The 24,094-nt window shown below is 39.0% G+C and overlaps 1 long non-coding RNA gene across 1 annotated transcript; it reads left to right on the top strand.

Moving 5' to 3' along the window:
* Positions 1 to 13,925: 13,925 nt before the first annotated feature.
* LOC138440537 (uncharacterized) lies at positions 13,926 to 23,365 on the top strand. Its single transcript, XR_011257073.1, has 3 exons — positions 13,926 to 14,021; positions 15,325 to 15,470; positions 21,258 to 23,365. It is a non-coding gene; the product is annotated as an uncharacterized lncRNA (long non-coding RNA).
* The last annotated feature ends 729 nt before the right edge of the window (positions 23,366 to 24,094 follow it).

Raw genomic sequence — 24,094 nt, 5'->3', positions numbered from 1 at the left:
AAAAGTTTATGGACACTGAAATTTGAATTTAATATACTTTTCATGTGCCACAAAATCTGCTTCTTTTGATTTCTTTTAAGCCATTAAAAAAAATGTGAAAACCATTTTTAGGCTGTACAATAACAAGAAACAGGAGGTCCACAGTTAGTTACTCTCTCAAGCAGCTACACAAATTTATATTCCCACCACCAACAGTGCACAAGGGCTTCCTTTTCTTCACATCCTCATCAACACTATCTCATCTTTTTAATAATAGCCATTGTGACTGGTGTGAGGTGATATTTTATTGTTGTTTTGATTTACATTTCCCTGATAATTAGTGACCTTTTGATGTAATTGTTGGCCATTCAAATATCTTCTTGGGAAAATGTCTATTAATGTCTTGTCATTTTTTAATTGGATTGCTCGATTTTTTTTTTTGGCCTTTGAGTTGTATAAGTTCCTTATACATTTTGCATATTAGCATCTTAACAGATGTCAGATTCGCACATACTTTCTTTGATTTTGTAGGTTGTCTCCGTTTTGTTGACTGCTTCTTTTGCTGTATAGAGACTTTTTAGTTGACGTAGTTGTACTTATTTACTTTTGCTTTCGTTGCTTGTGCTGTTCGTGTCAGAGCCATAAAACCATTGCCAAGAGGAGATTTTTCCCTGTGTGTTATTCTAGGAGCTTTATAGCTTAAGGTTTTATATTTATCTTTAATCTATCTTGAGTTAAGTTTTGTGAGTGATGTAAGATAGGGGTTCAGTTCCATTCTCTTTTACATGACTATTTAGTTTTACCAGGATCATTTTTTTCAGGAGGCTATCTTCACTCCACTGAGTGTTCTTGCTGCTGCTGCTGCTAAGTCGCCTCAGTCGTGTCCAACTCTGTGCGACCCCATAGACGGCAGCCCACCAGGCTCCCCTGTCCCTGGGATTCTCCAGGCAAGAACACTGGAGTGGATTGCCATTTCCTTCTCCAATGCATGAAAGTGAAAAGTGAAAGTGAAGTCGCTTAGATCTTGTCAAATATTAGTTTACCACACATGCAGGGGTTTATCTTGGGGCTCATGATTCTGTTCCATTGGCCTATATATCTGTTTTTATACCAGTGTCATACTGTTTTGATTGCTATCGCTCTATAATGGGGTTTGAAATTAGGAAGTGTGATATTTCTGGATTATTTTTTCTAAAATACTATACATAGCTTTAGTTTCTCCATTGTTGCCTATTAGAGTCCAAGATGAGGCACTACTGCCCTAAATAATTACCTTTCCCATCATCCTGTAAATATATAAATGTGCCTTTTCTTGCATACATGAAAAGTATATCTCTCTTAATATAAAACATGAAGAACCCATGTTGGAGCAGTCATCATTGGGAAGAATTTCTGCTCTTTCACTGGAGTGAGTAAAGAGGCAGAAATGTACTTCTGTAATTCTACTTTAGAAATTAAAACTTATTTCTTCTCAGGAAAAAAAAATTATCCTGTAATTCGGTACAGCAGGAATCCTATTATTTCTGTTATAATTCAGATGGACTAAGTGTAAATATAGTTTAATTATACAGCTTAAGAATTTGGTCACTAATAAAATATTCTTATTCTTCTGAAATATTTTTGAATTTTCATTCCTATCTGTATCAAAAGCAAAAGCGGAACTAAAAAAGCAGAGTTAATATCTGGGGATGGATGTTGTAGTCAGATACCACAATGAACACTGGCATTTATATTAGAACATTTTGCAGTTAGTTTGCATCAATTATTGTGGGCATGTACCTGAAACCTTCCTCTAATTCTCAGTATGACTGGTGATTTATATTGTGGAAACATGTCACCTCTTTAGAGTTTGAATTATTATCTACCTTATAAAGCATGAGCTAAAATGTCAGATTTATAATTTACATGTATAATGTACTATGTTGAGGGCTTTTTTTAAATTAGAAGGATAGAACTAGCCTAAATTTTGTTGACATACTTTACCATGTGACGTATCTGTTGACAAAAGTAAAAAGCACAATGTAAAAGTTGTGAATTACATTTTATTCCGGGACCTTACTGAGGGAAACAGCCCAGGAAACCAGCCTCTTGGAGTTCTGAGGACCTGCTCCAAAGAGGTAAGGGAGGAGTCAGGATATATATGATTTTTTTTTTTTTTGCTAGGAAAAAACATGTCAAACATCAAAATATTACTTCTAATCACAAAGAATAGACATCTCAGGATAATGATTTTAGTCCTTTTCTACACATGAGAAGATACAAAAATCTGAACTTCATTGAAATGTTTCCTGAGATCTGTGTTTCAACTGTGTAGGGGCCTGCACATGCACAGCATAGAATGCTTCCTGTTTTTCTTTCTCTTGAGATTCTCCCAGGGTGCTCAATCCGTGGGCAACTTGAGGAACTAAAGGCTGATCTTGGTAGAACTGGAATGGCAGTCAACCGTTTCTCCTTTACTTCTCCTTCACATATTTTACCATGAGGGTAATATAATTCAAAATTTAAATTAGCAATCTCCAGCAGTTAATGATGTTTTTCTTCACAGATTAAAGTTTCTTAGAAATATGTGTTTCAGAGGCAATTAAGAAAAATACATGGTGACTGTTTTTAGTTTAATAGTATCACCTGAATTCTGGTCCTAGTGGAATTGCCCGGCAGGAGAGTCATGGATTTTAGAGCTACTTCTTTGCAATCCTCACCCTGGCTTGTTGCTGCCACCGGTGCAAAACCTTATGAGGCAGCAGATACCATTGCAGAGACAAACTAGAGAGACCTGAGCTCAGTCTGTATATTGTTGTCTCTAATTAGATTCTATCCCTAGGGGCTATAAAGTGTGCCATTTCAGATAACACTGGGAATTCAGAATACCTACCTGGAGCCCCAAAACTGCCTCTATTTTTCAGATTATTATTTTTTCCATTGATAGCTAGAAGCCCATGGTTGATCTTGAAAGTAACTGACTCAGTATTCCGTTCAGTCAGTTCAGTTGCTCAGTCGTGTCTGACTCTTTGTGATCCCATGGACTGCAGCACACCAGGCCTCCCTGTCCATCACCAACTCCTGGAGTTTACTCAAACTCATGTCCATTGAGTTGGAGATACCATTCAACCATCTCATCCTCTGTCGTCCCCTTCTCCTCCCACCTTCAATCATTCCCAGCATCAAAGCCTTTTCAAATGAGTCAGTTCTTCACATTAGGTGGCCAAAGTATTGGAGTTTCAGCTTCAGCATCAGTCCTTCCAATGAAAATTCAGGACATATTTCCTTTAGGATGGACTGGTTGGGTCTCCTTGCAGTCCAAGGGACTCTCAAGAGTCTTCTTCAACACCACAGTTCCAAAGCATCAATTCTTTATAGTCCAACTCTCACATCCATACATGACTACTGGAAAAACCATAGCCTTGACTAGATGGACCTTTGTTGGCAAAGTAACATCTCTGCTTTTTAATATGCTGTCTAGTTGGGTCATAACTTTTCTTCCAAGGAGTAAGCGTCTTTTAATTTCATGGCTGCAGTCACCATCTGCAGTGACTTTGGAGCCCAAGAAAATAAAGTGTTAGTCAGGAACCAAGATTGGTAGTGAGGTGTCTGCCTAGGCCAGGGATCTCCATTCTCAGCACCTCTTGGGGATCTTGGAGTCCCAGGGTCTCACCGTCTCCGGGTTCACTGTGCACATGTGGCCATGTTTTATCCACTGCTGCTAGGAGTGGTGGCAGAGGAAGGCCCCTCATCTCTGTGTAGCCCAACAGCCTCTATCCTCCTGTGCATTCTGAAACAATCTCTTTCTTTCCCATCTTTTTAGCATAATTCCTCAAGGAGCTGAGCCATTCTTGAGCTGAAAAGCCAAGAAAGTAGGTTATTTGCTACTACTTTTGGTTCTATAATATCAACTTTCTCTCAGGGAACTAGGCACAAAGAGCATGGTTACTTTCTCAGAATAAGGAGAAAGGAAAACTACAAACCTGACAAGTTCATCTCAAAGTCAATTTCATTTTCGTTGTCTTTCAATATTATGATAAATCAGGTTTGAGTTGGCCACTATGGAGAATACCTTGGACTTTCACAAAATCAAAGTTCTTAAGCAATTTTAACAAAATAACCCCACAGAAAAGCAGGTCTAGCATGAATTCTGTATATATTCTCAAACTCCCAAATAACCACTATCCTAAATGAGACCTCACATACTTATGAAACTCATCACAGAGTTGTTTTTCTTACCACCTGTAAAAAAATTTTCCAGTGCTTCATAACTTACTATCAAAAATATATTATCCCAGGCTTCCCTGGTGGCTCAATTAAGAATCTGCCTGTGTGTGTTCAATCCCTGGGTTGGGAAGATCCGCTGGAGAAGGGAATGGTTTACCCACTCCAGAATGCTTGCCTGAAGAATTCCATGGACAGAAGAACCTGGCAGGCTACAGTCCATGGAGTCACCAAGAGTCAGACACGACTGAGTGGCTAACACACGTGGTGTAAGACAGGGTTCTAGTCTCATTCTTTCACATGTAGCAGTCCAGTTTTCCTAGCACTACTTACTGAAGAGGGTGTCTTTTCTCCATTGTATATTTTTGCCTCCTTTGTCAAAGATAAGGTGCCCATGGATGTGTGAGTTTATTACATATTGATATTTTATATACAAAAAATTCACCAAAGGTACATAGTCTAGGTATTGGGGGAGTGTGTAATTTCCTCGGTTGTGTCTTGTCACAACAAAACTTTGAAGTGACAGACCCTCGGACAGACTGTCACAGCTCTTGGACAGATCAGTGTCACAGCTCCATGTTACAGCTCAGTTTTATTTAGAAAATAAAAAGAAAATGCATCCTCGAGGTGTGAGGGCACGCCGACCCAAAAGACATGAAGAGAAGAGAGCAAGAGAGAGGGAGAGAGAGAGTCAGCAAGCCCCTACAGCCCTTCGGCTCCTCTTTTTATGCTTTTTCCTCCCCCCACCCCCGCCCCCTGCACGGGCCTCTGCTGTGTAAACCGGGCTAGCCAGGAGTGCTATTTGTTCTGCCTGAGATCCTCACTCTGGTCTTCAGACTTTCCTTTGTTCTATTCTCACTGGCTTTTTCTCTTCCTTGTCTGTTAGCCACCACCATTCTGGACTCCTTTTTCCTATTCTAACTACCTAACATAGATAAACATGTGAAAAGCAAGCAGCAAGTCACCACGACCCTCTACAGGGTTGGAAAGAACACTATTCTTTTGAGAAGTTACATTCGTAGTGTGAGAAGAAAGGGGAAAAAAGGATTTTTATGTTTCAGCAGGCAAGCCATCTTTGAGAAGGTGTGGCTAACGCATAATGCAGACACACACTGTACATTGGGGGAAGGGAGAGGCCCAAATGGACACAGAGAATTCTATGTGTCTCCTGTCCTGCCTTGAGATATACATTTTATTTCATCACGCATGTCAAACATTGTTCCAAATAGTGGGGTTATATCAGTGAACAAAATAGATGAACATCCCTGCCCTCACTGTGCTCACCTTCCAGTGCATGACGATGTAAAATGACATGTTTAGTGAATGAAACTGAAAACGCATGCCTGAATTTAAATTTAATTAACAGGATATTATCCCAATTTGTAGACAGCAAACTGGCTCTTAATATATAAATATATTTTCCACAGGAACTATTCCCAGACCATGTATTTTTGGTCTAGCAACAGACATGTCTTGTGTCCTGTGGCATATGCAGAGTTGTGGAACTGAAGAACATTGTTGGCTTTGAAAGAAAGAAAGTGAAGTCACTCAATCCTGTGCGACTCTTTGCCACCCCATGGACTGTAGCCTACCAGGCTCCTCAGTCCATGGGATTTTCCAGGCAAGAATACTGGACTGGGTTGCCATTTCCTTCTCCAGAAGATCTTCCCAACCCAGGGACTGAACCCAGGTATCCCGCATTGCAGGCAGACCCTTTACTGTCTGAGCCACTGACAATGGAAAAATGTCTTAAGTGGTGACAAGAATGTGTAAGCTTTAACTTAAAAAAAAAAAATTTTAGATTAAACACCTTGTTTGTAAAACTAGGTACCAAGGAGATAATTAACAGGTTGGTTATTTGGTAACTGATGAAGAGTTTCCTAGATAAGAAGGAAATATTTAAGAAAAATTTAAAACTATACAATATTTCTTATTACATTGAATTTACAACAATTAATTACAAATAACAGTATTTTCTCATTTAGAAGCTATCTTGTTTGTGGAAATATTTAATTTAAACTAATACATAGTAGAACAAATGAATTCTATATGGATATAATCTATGCAACAATATAGCTTAAAAGAAGGGGCAGAGAATGGAGCTATACTGAAACAATAAAGTAATACCAGACAGTAACTTGGAAAAAAGTGAGGAAGAAATGAAGAATATCAGAAATGGTATATATGTAGGTTAATAAAAAAGAAAAACTTCATAAATATAATGTTCTCTTTTGTTCTCCCAATTTCTATAACATTTTATGAAGCAACAATTTTAATACTATGTTGCTGGGTTATTAACACTTCTATATAAGCACAAATGAGGGAGGTTGGAATGGAACTATAATGAAAAAAGTTTCCATATTTTCAGTTCAGTTCAGTTCAGTTCAGTGGCTCAGTTGTGTCTGACTCTGTGACCCCGTGAATCGCAACACGCCAGGCCCCCCTGTCCATCACCAACTCCCGGAGCCCACACAAACACATGTGCATTGAGTCAGTGATGCCATCCAGCCATCTCATTCTCTGTCGTCCCCTTCTTCTCCTGCCCCCAATCCCTCCAAGCATCAAGGTCTTTTCCAGTGAGTCAACTCTTCGCATGAGGTAGCCAAAGTATTGGAGCTTCAGCTTCAGCATCAGTCCTTCCAAAGAACACCCAGGACTGATCTCCTTTAGGATGGATTGATTGGATCTCCTTGTAGTCCAAGGGACTCTTAGGAGTCTTCTTCAACACCATGGTTCAAAAGCATCAATTCTACGGCACTCAGCTTTCTTCACAGTCCAACTCTCACATCCATACATGACCGCTGGAAAAACCATAGCCTTGACTAGACGGACCTTTGTTGGCAAAGTAATGTCTCTGCTTTTCAATATGCTATTGAGGTTGGTCATAACTTTCCTTCCAAGGTGTAAGTGTCTTTTAATTTCATGGCTGCAATCACCATCTGCAGTGATTTTGGAACCCAAAAAAATAAAGTCTGACTCTGTTTCCACTGTTTCCCCATCTATTTCCCATGAAGGGATGGGACCGGATGCCATGATCTTTGTTTGCTGAATGTTGAGCTTTAGGCCAACTTTTTCACTCTTCTCTTTCACCTTCATCAAGAGGCTTTTTAGTTCCTCTTCACTTTCTGCCATAAGGGTGGTGTCATCTGCATATCTGAGGTGATTGATATTTCTCCCAGCAAGCTTGATTCCAGCTTGTGCTTCTTCCAGTCCAGCATTTCTCATGATGTACTCTGAATGTAAGTTAAATAAGCAGGGTGACAATATACAGCCTTGACATATTCCTTTGGGGGGTGTTTCCCTGATAGCTCAGTTGGTAAAGAATCCGCCTGCAATCCAGGAGACCCTGCTACAATTCCTGGGTCAGGAAGATCCCCTGGAGAAGGGATAGGCTACCCACTCCAGTATTCTTGGGCTTCCCTTGTGGCTTAGCTGGTAAAGAATCTGCCTGCAATGCTGGAGATCTGGGTTCAAACCCTGGGTTGGGAAGATCCCCTGGAGAAGGGAAAGACTACCCACTCCAGTATTCTGTCCTCGAGAATGGGGTCACAAAGAGTTGGACAAAACTAAGTGACTTCCATCTTTTACTGGATTTAAGTTAGTGTTGCTCTGAAGTGGCATTTGAGCAGAGATCTAAATAGACTGAGATGTGAGACCCAGGACTATCTAATTAGAGTGTCTCAGACAATTTACACAAAGGATACAAGGCAGATGAGTTGGGTTTATTGAAGGAACAGAGTAAAGCTAGAGTGGAGTTGACCATGGAGGGAAGCTTATGACTCAATCACTTCAACACTTTCGGATTTTTAAATATATCATGTGATCACATGGGCTTCCCTAGTGGCTCAGATGGTAAAGAATCTGCCTGCAATGTGGGACACCCAGGTTCAATCCCTGGGTCTGGAAGATCCCCTGGAGGAGGGCATGGCTACCAACTCCAGAGTTATGCCTGGAGAATTCCATGGACAGAGGAACCTGGTGGGCTACTAGTCCATGGGGTTGCAAAGAGACAAAACTGAGAAACTAATGCACACACACACACACTCACACACACACGATCCTTAATAATTATTGTATTGTTCAAGTTCATTGTTTCTTATTTGTGTTAAGGGATAAAGAAGGTGTCAAATGAGGCAAAGGTAATGTTGATAATATGTAATTGAGGAGTCCAGCACCACACCAAAATCCTACTTGTGATCTCTCAGGTCCAACCATTCATAATTAAAAGGCGTTACCTGGAAGGTGTCATGGGTCAAATCTGCCCTCTGCACCAGGGCTGTTACCAAGTCTGGAGGGAGTTACTTTCAAGGACTCAGCCCCTCGGTTGGCCAGCATGCTCTTCTTTGTACCTTATGGGTACCTGTATTCCCAGCCCAAACACCTCAGTTTGGAGATGTCTGTATCAGGAGACTTTGGCCAATGCCACCCTCAGATGCCTCTGCTCAGGTCACATTATTGAAAGGTCTTGAAGATATTTTTCTTCATCCTAACTCAATATTTAGTACTTTTCGACTCCCAGCCATCTCTTGAAAGTGAAAGTCACTCAGTTGTGTCCAACTCTTTGCAACCCCATGGATATACAGTCCGGGGAATTCTCCAAGCCAGAATACTGGAGTGGGTAGCTGTTCCCTTCTCCAAGGGACCTTCCCAACCCAGGGGTTGAACCCAGGTCTCCTGCATTGCAGGTGGATTCTTTGGAAGACCGGCTGAGTTGCAAGTGAAGCCCCATCCTCCCCTGCAAACCCCTGGTCTGTATAAGTGGCAGGAGCCCTTTTTCTGGGTCTTTATCGATTTAAATTTAGTAAAATCTAAAACATTAAAATAAAGAACTTCTGCTCTGCAAAACAACAGGAAAAGACAAGCTAAAAACTGGAGGAAAATATTTGAAACAGACACATCTGATAAATGGCTGTTCTCCAAAATATAAGAGAATTCTTAAAACTCAATGAGAAAGCAAACTGATTTTTTTCCCAAACCTTTTAAACTTTTTATTTTGTATTAGGGTATATCTGATTAGCAATGTTGTGGTAGTTTCAGGTGTATAGCTAAGGGACTCAGCCATACATATACTTGTATCCATTCTCCCCCAAACCTCCCTCCCATCCAGGCTGGCACATTTTAACATGCAGCAGAGTTCCATGTGCTATACAGTAGAAAACAAACTGATTTAAAAATGAGTCAAAGACCTAAACAGGTATGTAACCAAAAAAGATATACGATCAACAAATAAGCATGTGAAAAGATGCTCAATATCATATGTCATCAAGAAAATGCAAATGAAAACAACAATGAAACAGAATCATGGAGATAGAGAACAAACTTGTGGTTTCCAGGGGAAGAGGGTGGTGGTTGAGGAAGTGTGGATTGGTAGTTTGGGATTAGCCAATGCAATCTATTATATAGAAAATGGATAAACTATGTCCTACTGTATAGAACAGGGAACTACAGTTACTATCCTATAATAAACCATTAATGGAAAAGTATTTGAAAAACAATACATATATAGATATGTATAACTAAATCACTTTGCTGTTCAACATAAATTAACATAACATTGTAAATCAACCATGATTCCATAAAATACATTAAAAAAAAATGAGATACTACCCTACAGCCTGTTAGAATGGCTGAAATCTGGAATAGCAACAGCAAGAAGTCATGGGGAGAATGTGGAACAGCAGGAATTCTCATTCATTGCCAATAGGAATTCTGAGTGGTGCAGCCACTTTGGAAGGCAGATTGGCAGTTTCTTACAAAACTAATGATACGCTTACCATGAGATTCTGCAATTGCACTTCTTAGTACTTACTCAAATGAGTTGAAAGCTTACATCCACATAAAAATCTGCACATGGATATTTATAGCAGATTTATTCATAATTGCTTAAACCTGGAAGCAAACAGTATGATCCTCATTAGGTGAGTGGATAAATAAAGTGTGGCATATCCAGACAGTTATATTATGCATCACTGAAAAGAAATGAGCCTTCAAGCTGTGTGAAATGGCTGGAGGAAACTTAAATTCATATTACAAGTGAAAGAAGTCGATCTGAAGAAGCTACATACTATATGATTCCAGCTTACATATCATTTTGATAAAGGTAAAATTTGGAGACAGTAAAAAGATCAGTAGTTACCAGGGGAGAGGAGGATCCTTAGGCAGAACACAGATTAATTCTAAGGACAATGAACCTGCTCTGTATGATACTATAATGGTGGATATATGTCATTATGCTGCTGCTGCTGCTGCTAAGTCGCTTCAGTCGTGTGCGACTCTGTGCGACCCCATAGATGGCAGCCCACCAGGCTCCTCCATCCCTGGGATTCTCCAGGCAGGAACACTGGAGTGGCTGGCCATTTCCTTCAATGCATGTAAGTGAAAAGTGAAAGTGAAGTCGATCAGTCGTGTCTGACTCTTAGCGATCCCATGGACTGCAGCCTACCAGGCTCCATCCATGGGATTTTCCAGGGAATAAGTTTGTCTAAATCCATAGAAAGTACATCAAAAGAGAGACCTAAAGGAAATGACGAACTTTAAGTGGTAATGATTTGCCAAGATAGTTTCACCAGTTGTAACCCATCTGCCACTCTGGTGGGGGCAGTTGATAATGGAGGAGGCTCTGCATGTATAGGACAGAGGATGGGGTTTATATGGGAAATCTCCATACCTCCTCTTATTTTTGCTTTGCACTGAAAACAGAGCTCTAAAAAATAAAGTCTATTATTTAAAAAAAAAAATACTTACTCTTCTCCAATCAGACATTTCTTTTCCACATAATAACTCATTTTTCCTTCCGATATGGCTCTCATAGCATTTAACTAGAAGGCACTTTTCTGCTTATTTCATGCTAGGTGTAGCTAGTTATACCTTTATGTGTATTATTTTATCACTCCAAATAAATGTTATGCTCCTTGAGGGAAGGGATTTTTCTTCATTCCTCTGAATATTCTTTTTCCTGAGAATATGCATGCCTTGATCTTTATATGACTGAAAATAAAATATAAGAACAACTTTATTCTGTAGAAAATATTCAAAATGTGTTTTTCCTTTCACTTTGCATCCAATATTTTATAATTTTTTAATTCAACATTATTATTCTATTTTTATTAATACACAATATTTTTATTTAAAAGCTTTGGAAGCAACAGGAAGCATTTATTTTAAGGAGAAATAAATTATAAAACTACCTAGGAATGCAGGATTTGCTTGTTTAAAAACAGTGACACAAATTCATATGGCAATGCATTACTGAATTTAGTTTTCTTCCTTGTCTCTAAGACTACAAAGAAAAGATGTTGTGTTACTTTGTTCCTATGAATTGATAAAAAGGAAGTTTTCATAGTTTTTTAAATGAAAATTTTATATAAAATTCACTACTTAACATAATAAACATTGTGCATGCTCAGTCAGTTCAGTCGTGTCCAACTCTTGGTAACCCTATGAAATGTAGCTCTCCAGGCTCCTCTGTCCATGGGATTCTCCAGGCAAGAACACTGGAGTGCATTGCTGTTTCCTTCTCCAGGGAATCTTCCTGACCCAGGGATTGAACCCATGTTGCCTCGTCTCCTGCATTGCAGGTGGATTCTTTACCTCTGTGCCACCAGGGAAGCCCAAAAAGAAAGGTACTTACCTTAGTGGTGGTGGCGGTGGGGTAGTTGCTAAGTCGTGTCTGATTCTTGCAACATCATGGACTGTAGCCCACCAGGCTCCTATGTTCATGGGGTTTCCCAGGCAAGAATATTGGAGTAGGACTTTAATAGCAAATATGACAAAACTGCACATATTTTTTCATATCCTACTTTGATAGGCAGAATGAAGCCCCTCAAAAATGTCCATGTTCTTAACTCTGGGGCCTGTTAGTATGTTTCAGAATGTGGCAAAGGAGAACTAAGGTTGCAGATGGAATTAAGGTTCTAATCAGCTGACCTTAAAAATAGAGGGAGTATCGTGGCTTTTCCAGGTTAAATGTCATCATGAGAACCCTGGATTGTGGAAGAGGGAAGCAGAAGAGTAAGTGTCAGAATGAAGAGATGTGAGAAAATCCAAACTGCCCACATCTTGCTTCAAAGATGGGAGATGGAAGGCGACCATGGGCCAAGGAATGCCAGCACTTTGATTCTAATCCAGTGAGACCATTCTGGATTTCTGATCTTCAGAGACTGTAAGGTATTATATTGCTTGTTGTTTTTAAGTCACTAGTTTGTGGTAATTTGTTAAAACAGCAATAGCAAACAAGTCTATCTATCAGATTTAGTTCTCAAAAATTTACAGGAATGATACTGTCACAGAGATAATATTCATCAAATATTCCCTTCCCTCACTTACATTTTCCTGTCCCCTCGAAGTCAGATGTTAGTCTTTCTGGCCAATGAAATGTAAGCAGAAGTGAAATGGGTCACGTTAGCACCATCGCTGTATGGTTTAGGTGGTACAGCCCTAAGACAGCAGCCTCTCAGTCAACGTGGGCCCCCGAGGGCCTATGTATAACAGAGAAAACATTGTCAAATCCTCTTTGAACATGTAGTGGAGCTAGAAATAATTTTTTAAAATTATGTTTAGCCACCACAGTTGGAGTGGTCATTTGTTACTACCATTTGACATACTTTATTCTAAAAAAAAAAATGCAGATACTAAATATAACTTAGTAAAAATAGTTCTGTCAGGAACTAAGTTTCTTTAGTTTCTAGAGTTCTGGCTTAAAGATAGAAATTACAGAATTTCCAAAGACTTAACACTGCCCTTAGACTGTAACCTCTCATCTACACTTTTAGCACATAAGATTTCCAGATCTAACTTGTGTCTCTTCTAGTGACTAGAATAAGGACTGTGTATCTTATTGAAAAGGTTCATATGTTCCTTATGGATGATGGTCAATAGGCAGAATAAGATGCCGTTACACAAATTAAAGAGGTGGTTTTATTTTTGCTTAGAGGTAATCCCACCTCTCATGAAGGTGCCTGGGACAGAGTCTACAGTAACGCTAGGAGAGGAGCCAATATTTTTCTCAAAGAATTTTGAGCCTCTCATATGCCTGAATGGGCTTCCCTGGTGGCTCAGACAGTAAAGCATCTGCCTGCAATGTGAGAGACCTGGGTTCGATCCCTGGGTCAGGAAGATGCCCTGGAGAAGGAAATGGCAACCCACTCCAGTACTCTTGTCTGGAAAATTCCATGGATGGAGGAGCCTGGTGGGCTACAGTCCATGCGGTCGCAAAGAGTCAGACATGACTGAACGACTTCACTTTATGCCTGCATAATACTTCTGTGGCAGTTGTTTCCTGTGAACTAAAAGTTATGGTTTCACCTTAGCCTAGAGATCTTTAAAGGCAAGTTGTTCCCATTTGACCCAGTTAATAACAGAAGAACTTTAGTGTGAATCTGTTTTATAAAGTAATCAAAGATGTTTCCTAGGTTATTTATTCACAGCAGACTGGGTCCTGTTAGCCTAAAGGTCACTGGTATCAAACTAAAATTTTTACACATTAATAGGTTTTCAACATAATAGATTTTTAGTCAGTTTGAGTTGGACTGCTTTCTGTATCTTGGGACACTATGCCCAACATCTGCTAGTCATAGATAAAATAAACCCTATAGCTTCAAAAACCTGGAGGAAGAATTGGAAACCCACTCCAGAATTCTTGCCAGGATGATCCCATGGACAGAGAGGCCTGGCAAGCTACAGTCCATGGAGTCGCAAAGGCTGACCGCGAGCGCGCACGCGTGCGCACACACACACACACACACACACACACACAGCTACAAAATCAGAGCTGCTGCTACCCTTTGGAGCTCTCTGACCCCACCTCCCTGCTGGGCTCCTGCGGGATGTCACTGAGACATGTAAGTCTCCTCCCTGAGCCCCCTCTCCCTTGGAGTTCACTTGCCTCCCTTCCTCTAGATAGTCTTTTCACCACTTACCCCAGGGCTTTAGGTTCCAATATTATCACTATCACTTTATTTTCCTGGGCTCCAGAATCACTGCAGATGGTGACTGCAGCCATGAAATTAAAAGACGCTTGCTCCTTGGAAGAAAAGTTATGACCAACCTAGACAGCATTAAAAAGCAGAGACAATACTTAGCCAACAAAGGTCCGTCTAGTCAAGGCTATGGTTTTTCCAGTAGTCATGTATGATGTGAGAGTTGGACTGTGAAGAAAGCTGAGTGCCAACGAATTGATGCTTTTGAACTGTGGTGTTGGAGAAGACTCTTGAGAGTCCCTTGGACTGCAAGGAGATCCAACCAGTCCATTCTAAAGGAGATCAGCCCTGGGTGTTCTTTGGAAGGACTGATGCTAAAGCTGAAACTCCAGTACTTTGGCCACCTCATGCGAAGAGTTGACTCATTGGAAAAGACTCTGATGCTGGGAGGGATTGGAGGAAGGAGGAGAAAGGGACGACAGAGGATGAGATGGCTGGATGACATCACTGACTTGATGGACGTGAGTCTGAGTGAACTCCGGAAGTTGGTGATGGACAGGGAGGCCTGGCATGCCGTGATTCATGGGGTCGCAAAGAGTCGGACATGACTGAGCGACTGAACTGAACTGAACTGAAGACCTTAGTCTTTGTCTCTGAGAGACCAGTGTTTGAATTCCAGTTTTTTCACTTATTTATGTAAATTTGGGCAAGTTACCTAATTTATTTAAGCAACTTTTCTTCTTCCTGCAGAAAGCAGGAATAATAATTGTATAGAAGCATGTGTCTTACCTATTATTGTGTAATACATTAATCTAAAATTTAGTGATTTAAAACATTTATCACCCAGTTTCTATGGGTCGGGAATCTGGGAGCAGTTTGCCTGTGTGGGCTTCCCTGGTGGCTCAGATGGTAAAGAATTCCCCTGCAATGCGGGAGACCTGGGTTCAACCTCTGGTTTGGGAAGATCCCCTGGATGGCAACCCCCTCCAGTATTCTTGCCTGGAGAATCCCCATGGACAGAAGAGGTGGGTGGCCTACAGTCCATGAGGTCACAGAGAGATGGACATGACTGAAAGACTAAGTGCACAGCACAGAATCCTGTGTTCTATGGCTCAGGGTCTCACAGGGGTGGAATCAGGGTGTCAGCTGTGGCTGCAGTCAACTCATGTCTTACATAGAGAAGAACCCAACTCAACCATGATAATCATACTGTTTTTGTTTGTAGGATTCAGCTTCTCAAGGTATGTTGGACCAATGGCCTCAGTGACTCCACTGGCTTTTGAACAGAAGTCCTTTGCCATGTGGTCCTCTTGATGTGGCTTACACCATGAAAGTTGCTTCATCAGAGCAGCAAGCAGGAAGAGTCCAAGAGTAAGTACAAGCTAGATGGAAGTCAGGGTCTTTGGTAGCACAGTCTCAGAATTGACCGCTCATTCCTTAAAAAAAAAGAAACAAAACAAAAAACAAACTAAACTACAACTTTATTCAGATTTCAACAGTTTTTCCACCTAGGGTCCAATTCCTTAGTCTCTTTGTAACCTTTCATCTCTTAGTAACCATTCCTCAGTCTTTCCTTGTGTTTTGTAATCTTAACATTTTTAGAAGAGCTAGTTATTTTGTAGGATTGCCCCTCAATTTTGAATTGTTGATATTTTCTCATGATTTTGTTGAGGTTTTGTATTATTAGAAAGATAACACAAAAGTGTTATCCCTTTCCATTTTATCATAACATGGGTATAAGATGTCAATATATATTGCCAGTATCCATAGGTCTGATGGTTTGGTCAAGGTAGCATGCATCAGGTTTCACTTCAAGGAATTTGCTATTTTTTATGTCATCCTGCCACTACCACCAATTTTGACATATTCTGTTTGTTAGAGATAAGTCACTAAGTCTAGCCAGGACACACAAGGGGAGGAGATGACATAATGGCATAAGTATCAGGAGGTAGGGGTCATTGTGAGTCATTTCAGAAATCGCCCACGATAATGTGAAAGGAAAGTAAATGTCCATCAACAGGTGCGTGGATAAAGAAGATGTGGTGTGTGTGTGTGTGCGTGTATACACACAATGGAATATTATCCAGCCATTTAAAAGAATGGAATAATGCCATTTGCAGCAATATAGATGGACCTGGAGATTATCATACTAAGCGAAGTTGGAGAAAGACTAACATCACATAATACGGCTTATATGCAGAATCTAAAAAAACTGATACAAATGAACTTATTTACAAAACAGAAACACTCACAGACTTGGAGAACACACTTATGATTACCAGGGGGAAAGGGGTGAGGAGAGAAAAATTAGGAGTTTGGGATTGATATGAACACTCTATTATATTCAAAATAAATAACCAACGAGACCCTATTGTATAGCTCAAAGAACTCAGCTCTCTTCTGTAATAAATTAAGTGGGGAAAGAATTTGAAGAATACATACTTGTATGGGTATGACTGGGGAGAAGGCAATGGCACTCCACTCCAGTACTCTTGCCTGGAAAATCCCATGGATGGAGGAGCCTGGTAGGCTGTGGTCCATGGGGTCACTAGGAGTCAGACACGACTGAGTGACTTCACTTTCACTTTTCACTCTCATGCACTGGAGGAGGAAATGGCAACCCACTCCAGTGTTCTTGCCTGGAGAATCCCAGGGACTGGGGAGCCTGGTGGGCTGCCGTCTATGGGGTCGCACAGAGTTGGACACGACTGAAGTGACTTAGCAGCAGCAGCAGCAGCATGGGTATAATTGAATTACTTTGCTGTACACCTATAACTAATGCATCATTGGTAATTAACTATAATCCAATATAAAATGAAAATTTTGTTAAATAATAAAAAAGAAAGGTAAGGATACAGTGGTCAGTAAAATAAGGTTACAATAATGCCCATAAAGGACTTAGCATGTCACTGTCAATAATGATCATTATAATAATTATTTTGTGGCTTTGTTTCAAATTGATTTATTTGACAAAAGTTTATTCAACTTTTATAATGCTAGAACGGGAAATACAAAATTATTTGGTTTAGGGCAGCAATGATAATAAAAAGGTAAAGAAAATATTTATGAATTTTGATGAATGATAGAAAGAAAGAAATCAGAGCAGGTGATTGCATGTGTGTGTGTGTGTGTGTGTGATGACTATTTCAATTCAGACAGGGAAAGCCTACTTGATATAGTACTTATGAGGAGATTGAACATTGAGAAAATATCAGCTTGATAAGATTCTGGAAAGTAATCTTGTAGGCAGAGAGATTAGCAAGTTCCAGGACAATGAGGCAGAGAAGAGTTTGGCATGTTGAAAATACAGGAGGAACTTAAGAACAAAGCACACCGCGTGTATGTGTGCTGAGTCCCCTCAGTCGTGTCTGACTCTTTGTGACCCAGTGGACTGTAGCCCACCAGGCTCCTTTGATCATGCGAATTGTCCAGGCAAGAATACTGGAGTGGGTTGCCATGTCCTCCTCCGGGGGATTTTCTCGACCTACGGATCAAACCAGCATCTCTTAGGTCTCCTGCATTGGCAGGTGGCTTCTTTCCCACTAGCACCGCCTGGGAAGCCCAAAGTATACTGAGCAAGAGGTAGTGTCATAACGTTGGTGAGGTAGTCAGGGACTAAAGTGTATAGGACCTCGTAGGCTGTGGGAAGGATGCTATTTTATTTTAAGTATGATGGAAAGGATTGGACTGTTTTATGAAAGATCTTATTTTTAAAATTTTTACTCTAAATTTCTATTTCTACAAATTATAGAAAACTTGAAAGAATAGTGTAAGGAAGTTCATATATGAGAGGTGAAAAATACAGCAGTGTCAGTTCTCTCTGATCAAATCTATTGTCTTCAAAACATCTAAAATGGTATACTAGCCTTTCCTTTTCTAGGATTCAAAGAAGATAAGATTTCTATTCCTACTGTATAAATACCAGGCACCATCACAATTAGGTCACTTTTCAAATATTCAGATAGTAAATGCAAAAATATTTGGGAACTATTAAAATTATCTCAAGTGTTTAAATTTGGGAGAGTCATAAAATAACACCTATTGACTGGTAGGAAATTATATTTCAGATCAGTCTGGTATCATTGCAGGTATCCTATGGGCAATTTTATTTTACTGCTTGAATTTCACCTTAGGATTTTTGCCTTAACACTTAACATTTTTTGGGGGGTGGGCAAGGAAATAATAGGCACAAGTTTCTGAACCATGGCCATTTTAAAGGAATGTGTAATTGATCCAAAACTTTGATACCAACAATACTTGAATATTTTGACACATATATGATTAACACACATATAATTAACATTTGTGCCTACGGTATCTCCATGCTTACACCATACCATACTTACTGATTTTTCACGCTTAGTTTAGAAAGTATTATATGACATTTATTGAATACATCTTTTATATTCAGGTTCATTGTTTGGGCAAGGATTTGTGGGTGTACAATTGAATGTGCTTTACTGTTTCATGACTCATTGCACTCCATGGATGACCTCGAAACTAGGTAGTATTTCATCTGGCTTCTTTCTTATTTTCTTCCCACCCACATCTCAGAACTGAATCTTTCTTTCTTGGCTAACATGTACCTTGAATGCCTTAGACATAAATAGAATAAACGGTAAACAGTACACCAGAAATTAAGAAGTCTATTGTTTATTCAGTCAAGGAGTGCTAAGAAAGGAAGATGGTCACAATAAGCAAACATCTTAGCTGGTGAGCTCATGAGTGCTTCTAGTTAGAATAGAACATTTATTTGCCCGGCCAAGGCCTGGAAGTAAACATAAGGTTGCTAGCTATGGGAATAGGATCACGGGAAAAAAGCGGCCTAGTAGAAAGACAAAATTCTAAGTCTGGCCCTGACGTGAAATAGATGTTAGATGAAACAAATTTTAATTAAGTTTATATTTTATCAGTATTTTATGAAATTAATGGATTGCTAGAAAGGGTTTTAGTGGTTATCTAACCCAAATCTCTGTAGTATAAATGCTAATATATTCCCACAACATCCCTATTAACTAACCAGCTAGCCCCTTCAGTGACAGAGAATTTTTTACCTACTGAGGCAATCTGTCCCATTTTGTATACCTCTATTTCAATGGGTCAAATTTTCTTTTTGTCTCAGGTCCATTTATACTGTTAGAACTTACTGAACAGAATATCACAAACAGCTTTTTGTTTATATGGGATGCATCTATTGATAGTTATTATATTAGAAATTAAAATGAGGCTTTTAAAGAATTAGTTTATATAAAATAGTGACAATATGCCCATTAAATATTAGCATAAATATTTTAAAATTTTAATAATTATGAGCTAGACACAGGAAGGCAACTGCTGCATGATCTCACTTACCTGCGGCATTATTTTAAAGTTGAATTCATGGAGACAGAGTAGAATGGGACCAGGGACTGGAAGACCTGGAGAAATAGAAGAGGTATTGGTCAGAGTATAAGCTTTCAGTTATAAGATGAAGAAATTCTGGTGACCTAATGTACACCACGGAGAAGGCAATGGCACCCCACTCCAGTACTCTTGCCTGGAAAATCCCATGGATGGAGGAGCCTGGAAGGCTGCAGTCCATGGGGTCGTGAAGAGTCGGACACGACTGAGCGACTTCACTTTCACTTCTCACTTTCATGCATTGGAGAAGGAAATGGCAACCCACTCCAGTGTTCTTGCCTGGAGAATCCCAGGGATTGGGGAGCCCGGTAGGCTGCCGTCTATGGGGTCGCACAGAGTCGGACACGACTGAAGCGACTTAGCAGCAGCAGCAGCAATGTACACCACAGTGACTATAGTTAATGCATTGTATACTTGAAATTTGCCAAGAGAATAGATCTAAAGTGTTCTCATACACAACACACACACACACACACACACACAGACACACACACACTAAGGTAACTTTATAAATTGATGGGTATATTAGCCTGGGCTTCCTTGGTGGCACAGATGGTAAAGAATCCACCTGCAATGCAGGAGACCTGGGTTTTATCCTTGGGTTGGGAAGATCCCCTGGAGAAGAAAATGGAAACCCACTCCAGAACTATTCCTAAGGAAATACCGTGGACAGAGGAGCCTAGCAGGCTACAGTCCATGGGGTTGCAAGAGTTGGACACAACTTAGTGACTAGACTACCACCACCACACCTTAAATATATACCACTTTTATTTGTTACTAATATCTCAGTAAAGTTTAAAAATATATTTAAAACAATGATAGCGAGGAGAATGAAATGGTTTTATCTCTGTTCAAATCTCTTTAATGTCTAGCTTAACAAGGGGTTCTTATGTCTTCTTTTTTGTGACATGATATGTCAAACAGCCTCTGGAAAACTTCCCTGTTCCTTTATAAGACAATGGGAATCTAAAAGGCAAGAAACATCCTACTATTATTTAAATATAGCTGTGAACTTGCAGACCCCTTGAAAAGGTCTCAGATTTTCCTGGGGTTCCTGGATCACATTTGGAGAATCACTGTTCCAATTACTTATAAAGGACTTTCTTTATTTTGAACTCATGTTTTCCTTCTACATGAAAGGTCCTTTTACTAATCTTAAGAACCATAAAGAATAAATGTGATCTCTGTTTCAAATGGTCCCCTCACTCAAATATTGTATAACAGCTAGTTATCCCTGTATCTTTCCTTCAGGATAAACTCTCATACTTTTTTCAACTAATTATCATGTGAAAAATTACAGTTTTTCATTCCATCTTATTTATAACATCATTGGGCCTGCTCCCATTAGTCAGTTGTTTCCTTGGTGCGTGAATAAGGGTAGTAAACAATATTTCAGGTCAGTCTGAATGATACAGAGAGAAAATCTTAACCTGGATTTCATACTTCAATTAATGTTTCTTAAAACACACATTTGATCCATACTTTAACTAGCTGATATTTAGTCAAGTGTTCATTTTCCAGTTTTAAGTTGATTTATAGAATTTTTTTTAAACCTATGTCATCTTGTTAGATATGGATCATGGTTTTAGTTTGTGAATCTTGATGCTGTTATACGAAGTTTTCATAATAATATTAACGGCAGATATAATGCAATATGTTCACCAAACTGTTTTATACACTGAGCTCCTTTTGCATTGAAGCATAGGTCTGAGTTTGATCAGTGACATATGGACAGAAGTTCCCTATGATCTCTTTCAGTGCTAGCCAGGAACATGCAGTACGGAGGTGTACTCTCTCTCCAACTGACTGACTGCAAGGAAAGACTTCAGAGGGAATGAGAAAGTGGGAGGGACTTGGATCCCTGAGTTCTTCATTGGAAGGAGAACATTCAGGAGAGCCTCCTAAAGAGGAAAAGTCACACTGAACCTTTCACGAACCAGAAAAAAAATCTGTTATTTATGAACCAGAAAGAATCTGCTTTAAGTTCATGGAATTATTTGGCAGCCTATCCTAATGCATGTTCTCAGCTTCTATTAAAATTCTCTACGGTTGACATTAGTCTGTTATTCATTCCCTGTTTTGCCAGAGTCATTCAACCAAAAAAGGCCATAATACCTCAATAATACTAAGGAGACTAACAATACTGTTATTTACCTCACATTTGTTTATCATATCCACGTGAATATAAGATAACTGTTGGCAGAGGCTACAGTGAAATTTAGATAAATGATAAGTGATGCTGGCCTCAGAATAAGTTGGGTTGTGTTCCGTTATCTTTGATTTTCTGAAAGGGTTTATATAGAATTGCTTTGCTGTTTAGTTGCTAAGTTGTGTCTGACTCTTGCAGCTCCACGGACTGTAGCCCACCAGGCTCCTCTGTCCATGAGATTTCCCAGGCAAGAGTACTGGAGTGGGTTGCCATTTCCTCCTCCAGGGGGTTCATCCTGACCCAGGGATTGAACCTGTGTCCCTTACATTGCAGGAGGATTCTTTACTGCTGAGCCACCAGGGAAGTCTAGAATTGATAAAGCTCTTCCTTAAATGCTCAGTGGAATTCCTTACAGAAGTTGATGGGTCATATAGCAAATTCCTATTGGCTATCTGTTTTACATATGGTAATGTATGTTTCCATGTTACTCTCAGTGAACTCAAACCAGGGCTTGATAACAACCTAGAGAGATGGGATCAGGAGGAATGTGGGAGGGATGTTCAAGTGGGAGGGGACATGGGTAAACCTATGTCTGATTTATGTTGATGTTTGGTAGAAATCAACGTAACACTGTAAAGCAATTATCTTTCAATTAAAAAAAAAAGTCAATGGGACTGGAGTTTTCTTTGTGGGAAGATTTCTAATTACAAATTCAATTTCTTTAATAGACCTTGACTTGTTCAGATGATCTGTTACCTCTTGAGTTCTTTCGTAATTTGTCTTATAGGACTTTTGTTCGTGTCACCCAAACTGTCAAATTTGTAGGCATAGGTTATTTATAACTATATCCTTCTATACATGTAGAGTCTATAATGATATCACCTCTTTTGTTCCAGATATTGGTGATTTGTGCCCTTTTTCTGGTCAGTTGGACTAGAAAATTTTCAATTTTATCTTCTAAAAAAGTTGGTTTTGGTCTTGTTAAGTTCTCTATTGTTTTCCTGTTATCTATGCCATTAATTTCCTCTCCAGTATTTATTATTTCAAGTTTTTAATTAGATACTTTACATTTAATTTGTTCTTTATTTTTCAGTTTCTTATGGTAGAACTGAAGTCACCTACTCAAGCTCTTTCTTCTTATAGGCATGTTCTAAGCATTGTTTTACTAGCATTCTGCACATTCTGATCATTCGGTTATTTTCATTTTGATTTTGTTTTTGACCTGTGGGTTATTTGAGCTGTGTTATTTGGTTTTCACACATTTGGAGGTTTTCTACATATCTTTGTTACAGATTTCTGATTTGCTTCCATTGTGATGAGAGAACATATTTTGTGTGGCTTGAATCATTTAAAAATTACTGAGACTTTTTTCATGGCTCAAAGTCTATCTTGATAAACATTCCACATGCACTTTGAAAGAATGTGTATCCTACTTTTATTGGCAAGAAGTTCTATAAATGTTAATTAGATCAAGATTGCTTATAGTGTTGTTTGAATCTGGTATACTCTTGAGTTTTCTATTTGTTGTATTAATCATTGACAGCGTATTAATTATTGCAAGCATGACTGTAGATTTGTGTATTTTTCCTTGCAGTTATATCAGTTTTAATTTTCATGCATTTTGACACTATTTTAAGTGCATAATTATTTGAGATTAAGTGCTATTGATGAATTTACCCCTTTATCGGTAAGAAATAAACTTATTTATCTCAGATAATATTCTTCTCTGTGAAGTCTATTTGGACTGTTATTCATGTATCCATTCCAGCTTTCTTTTGATTAGTATAAGCATAATATATCATTTTCAATCTTCTACTTTTAGCATTTATATTTAAAGTATGTTACTTGTGGGCAGTATTTAATTGGTGCTTGTGTTTTTATCAGACCTGATTATCTTTTCCTTTAAATTTTAATCTTTATTTACATTTAGTGTGATTATTAATATATTTAGGTGTAAATCATCACCTCGTTTCTTGTTCTCTTTTTGTCTTATCCATTCTGTCCCCTTTCGTCTCTTATTCTGCCTTCTTTTAGATTAATTGAATGTATTTCCACTTAATTTTTTTCCCTTGGCTTTTTTATTATTATTGCTATTTTAAAGGCTGCTCTATGCCTCATGGTGTAAGTCATCATATTAAACATTTGACATGTTGTTACTTCACATATATGACGTTTACAATAGCATACTTCCATTTCTTTTTATCTGGTCTTTGCATTATTGTTGGCATATGTTTTGCCTCTACACAACTATGAATCCCACAATACTTCTTATTTTTGTTTAAACAATAAATTGTCTTTTAAAGAGACTGACATAATAAAATCACACATATTTCTCCATGGGTCTTAAGCTCCATCTCCTCATTTATGGTGCTCTTTATGGCTTTGCACAAATCATTATTTTTACTTGTTATCATGTTCCTTTAGCCTGAAGGACTTCTATAACATA

This window comes from Ovis canadensis, chromosome 5 (assembly GCF_042477335.2).
Source record: "Ovis canadensis isolate MfBH-ARS-UI-01 breed Bighorn chromosome 5, ARS-UI_OviCan_v2, whole genome shotgun sequence".
NCBI classification, from domain to species: Eukaryota; Metazoa; Chordata; class Mammalia; order Artiodactyla; family Bovidae; genus Ovis; species Ovis canadensis.
The sequence above is the reverse complement of the archived record's forward strand: the minus strand, read 5'-3'. Positions and strand labels throughout refer to the sequence as shown.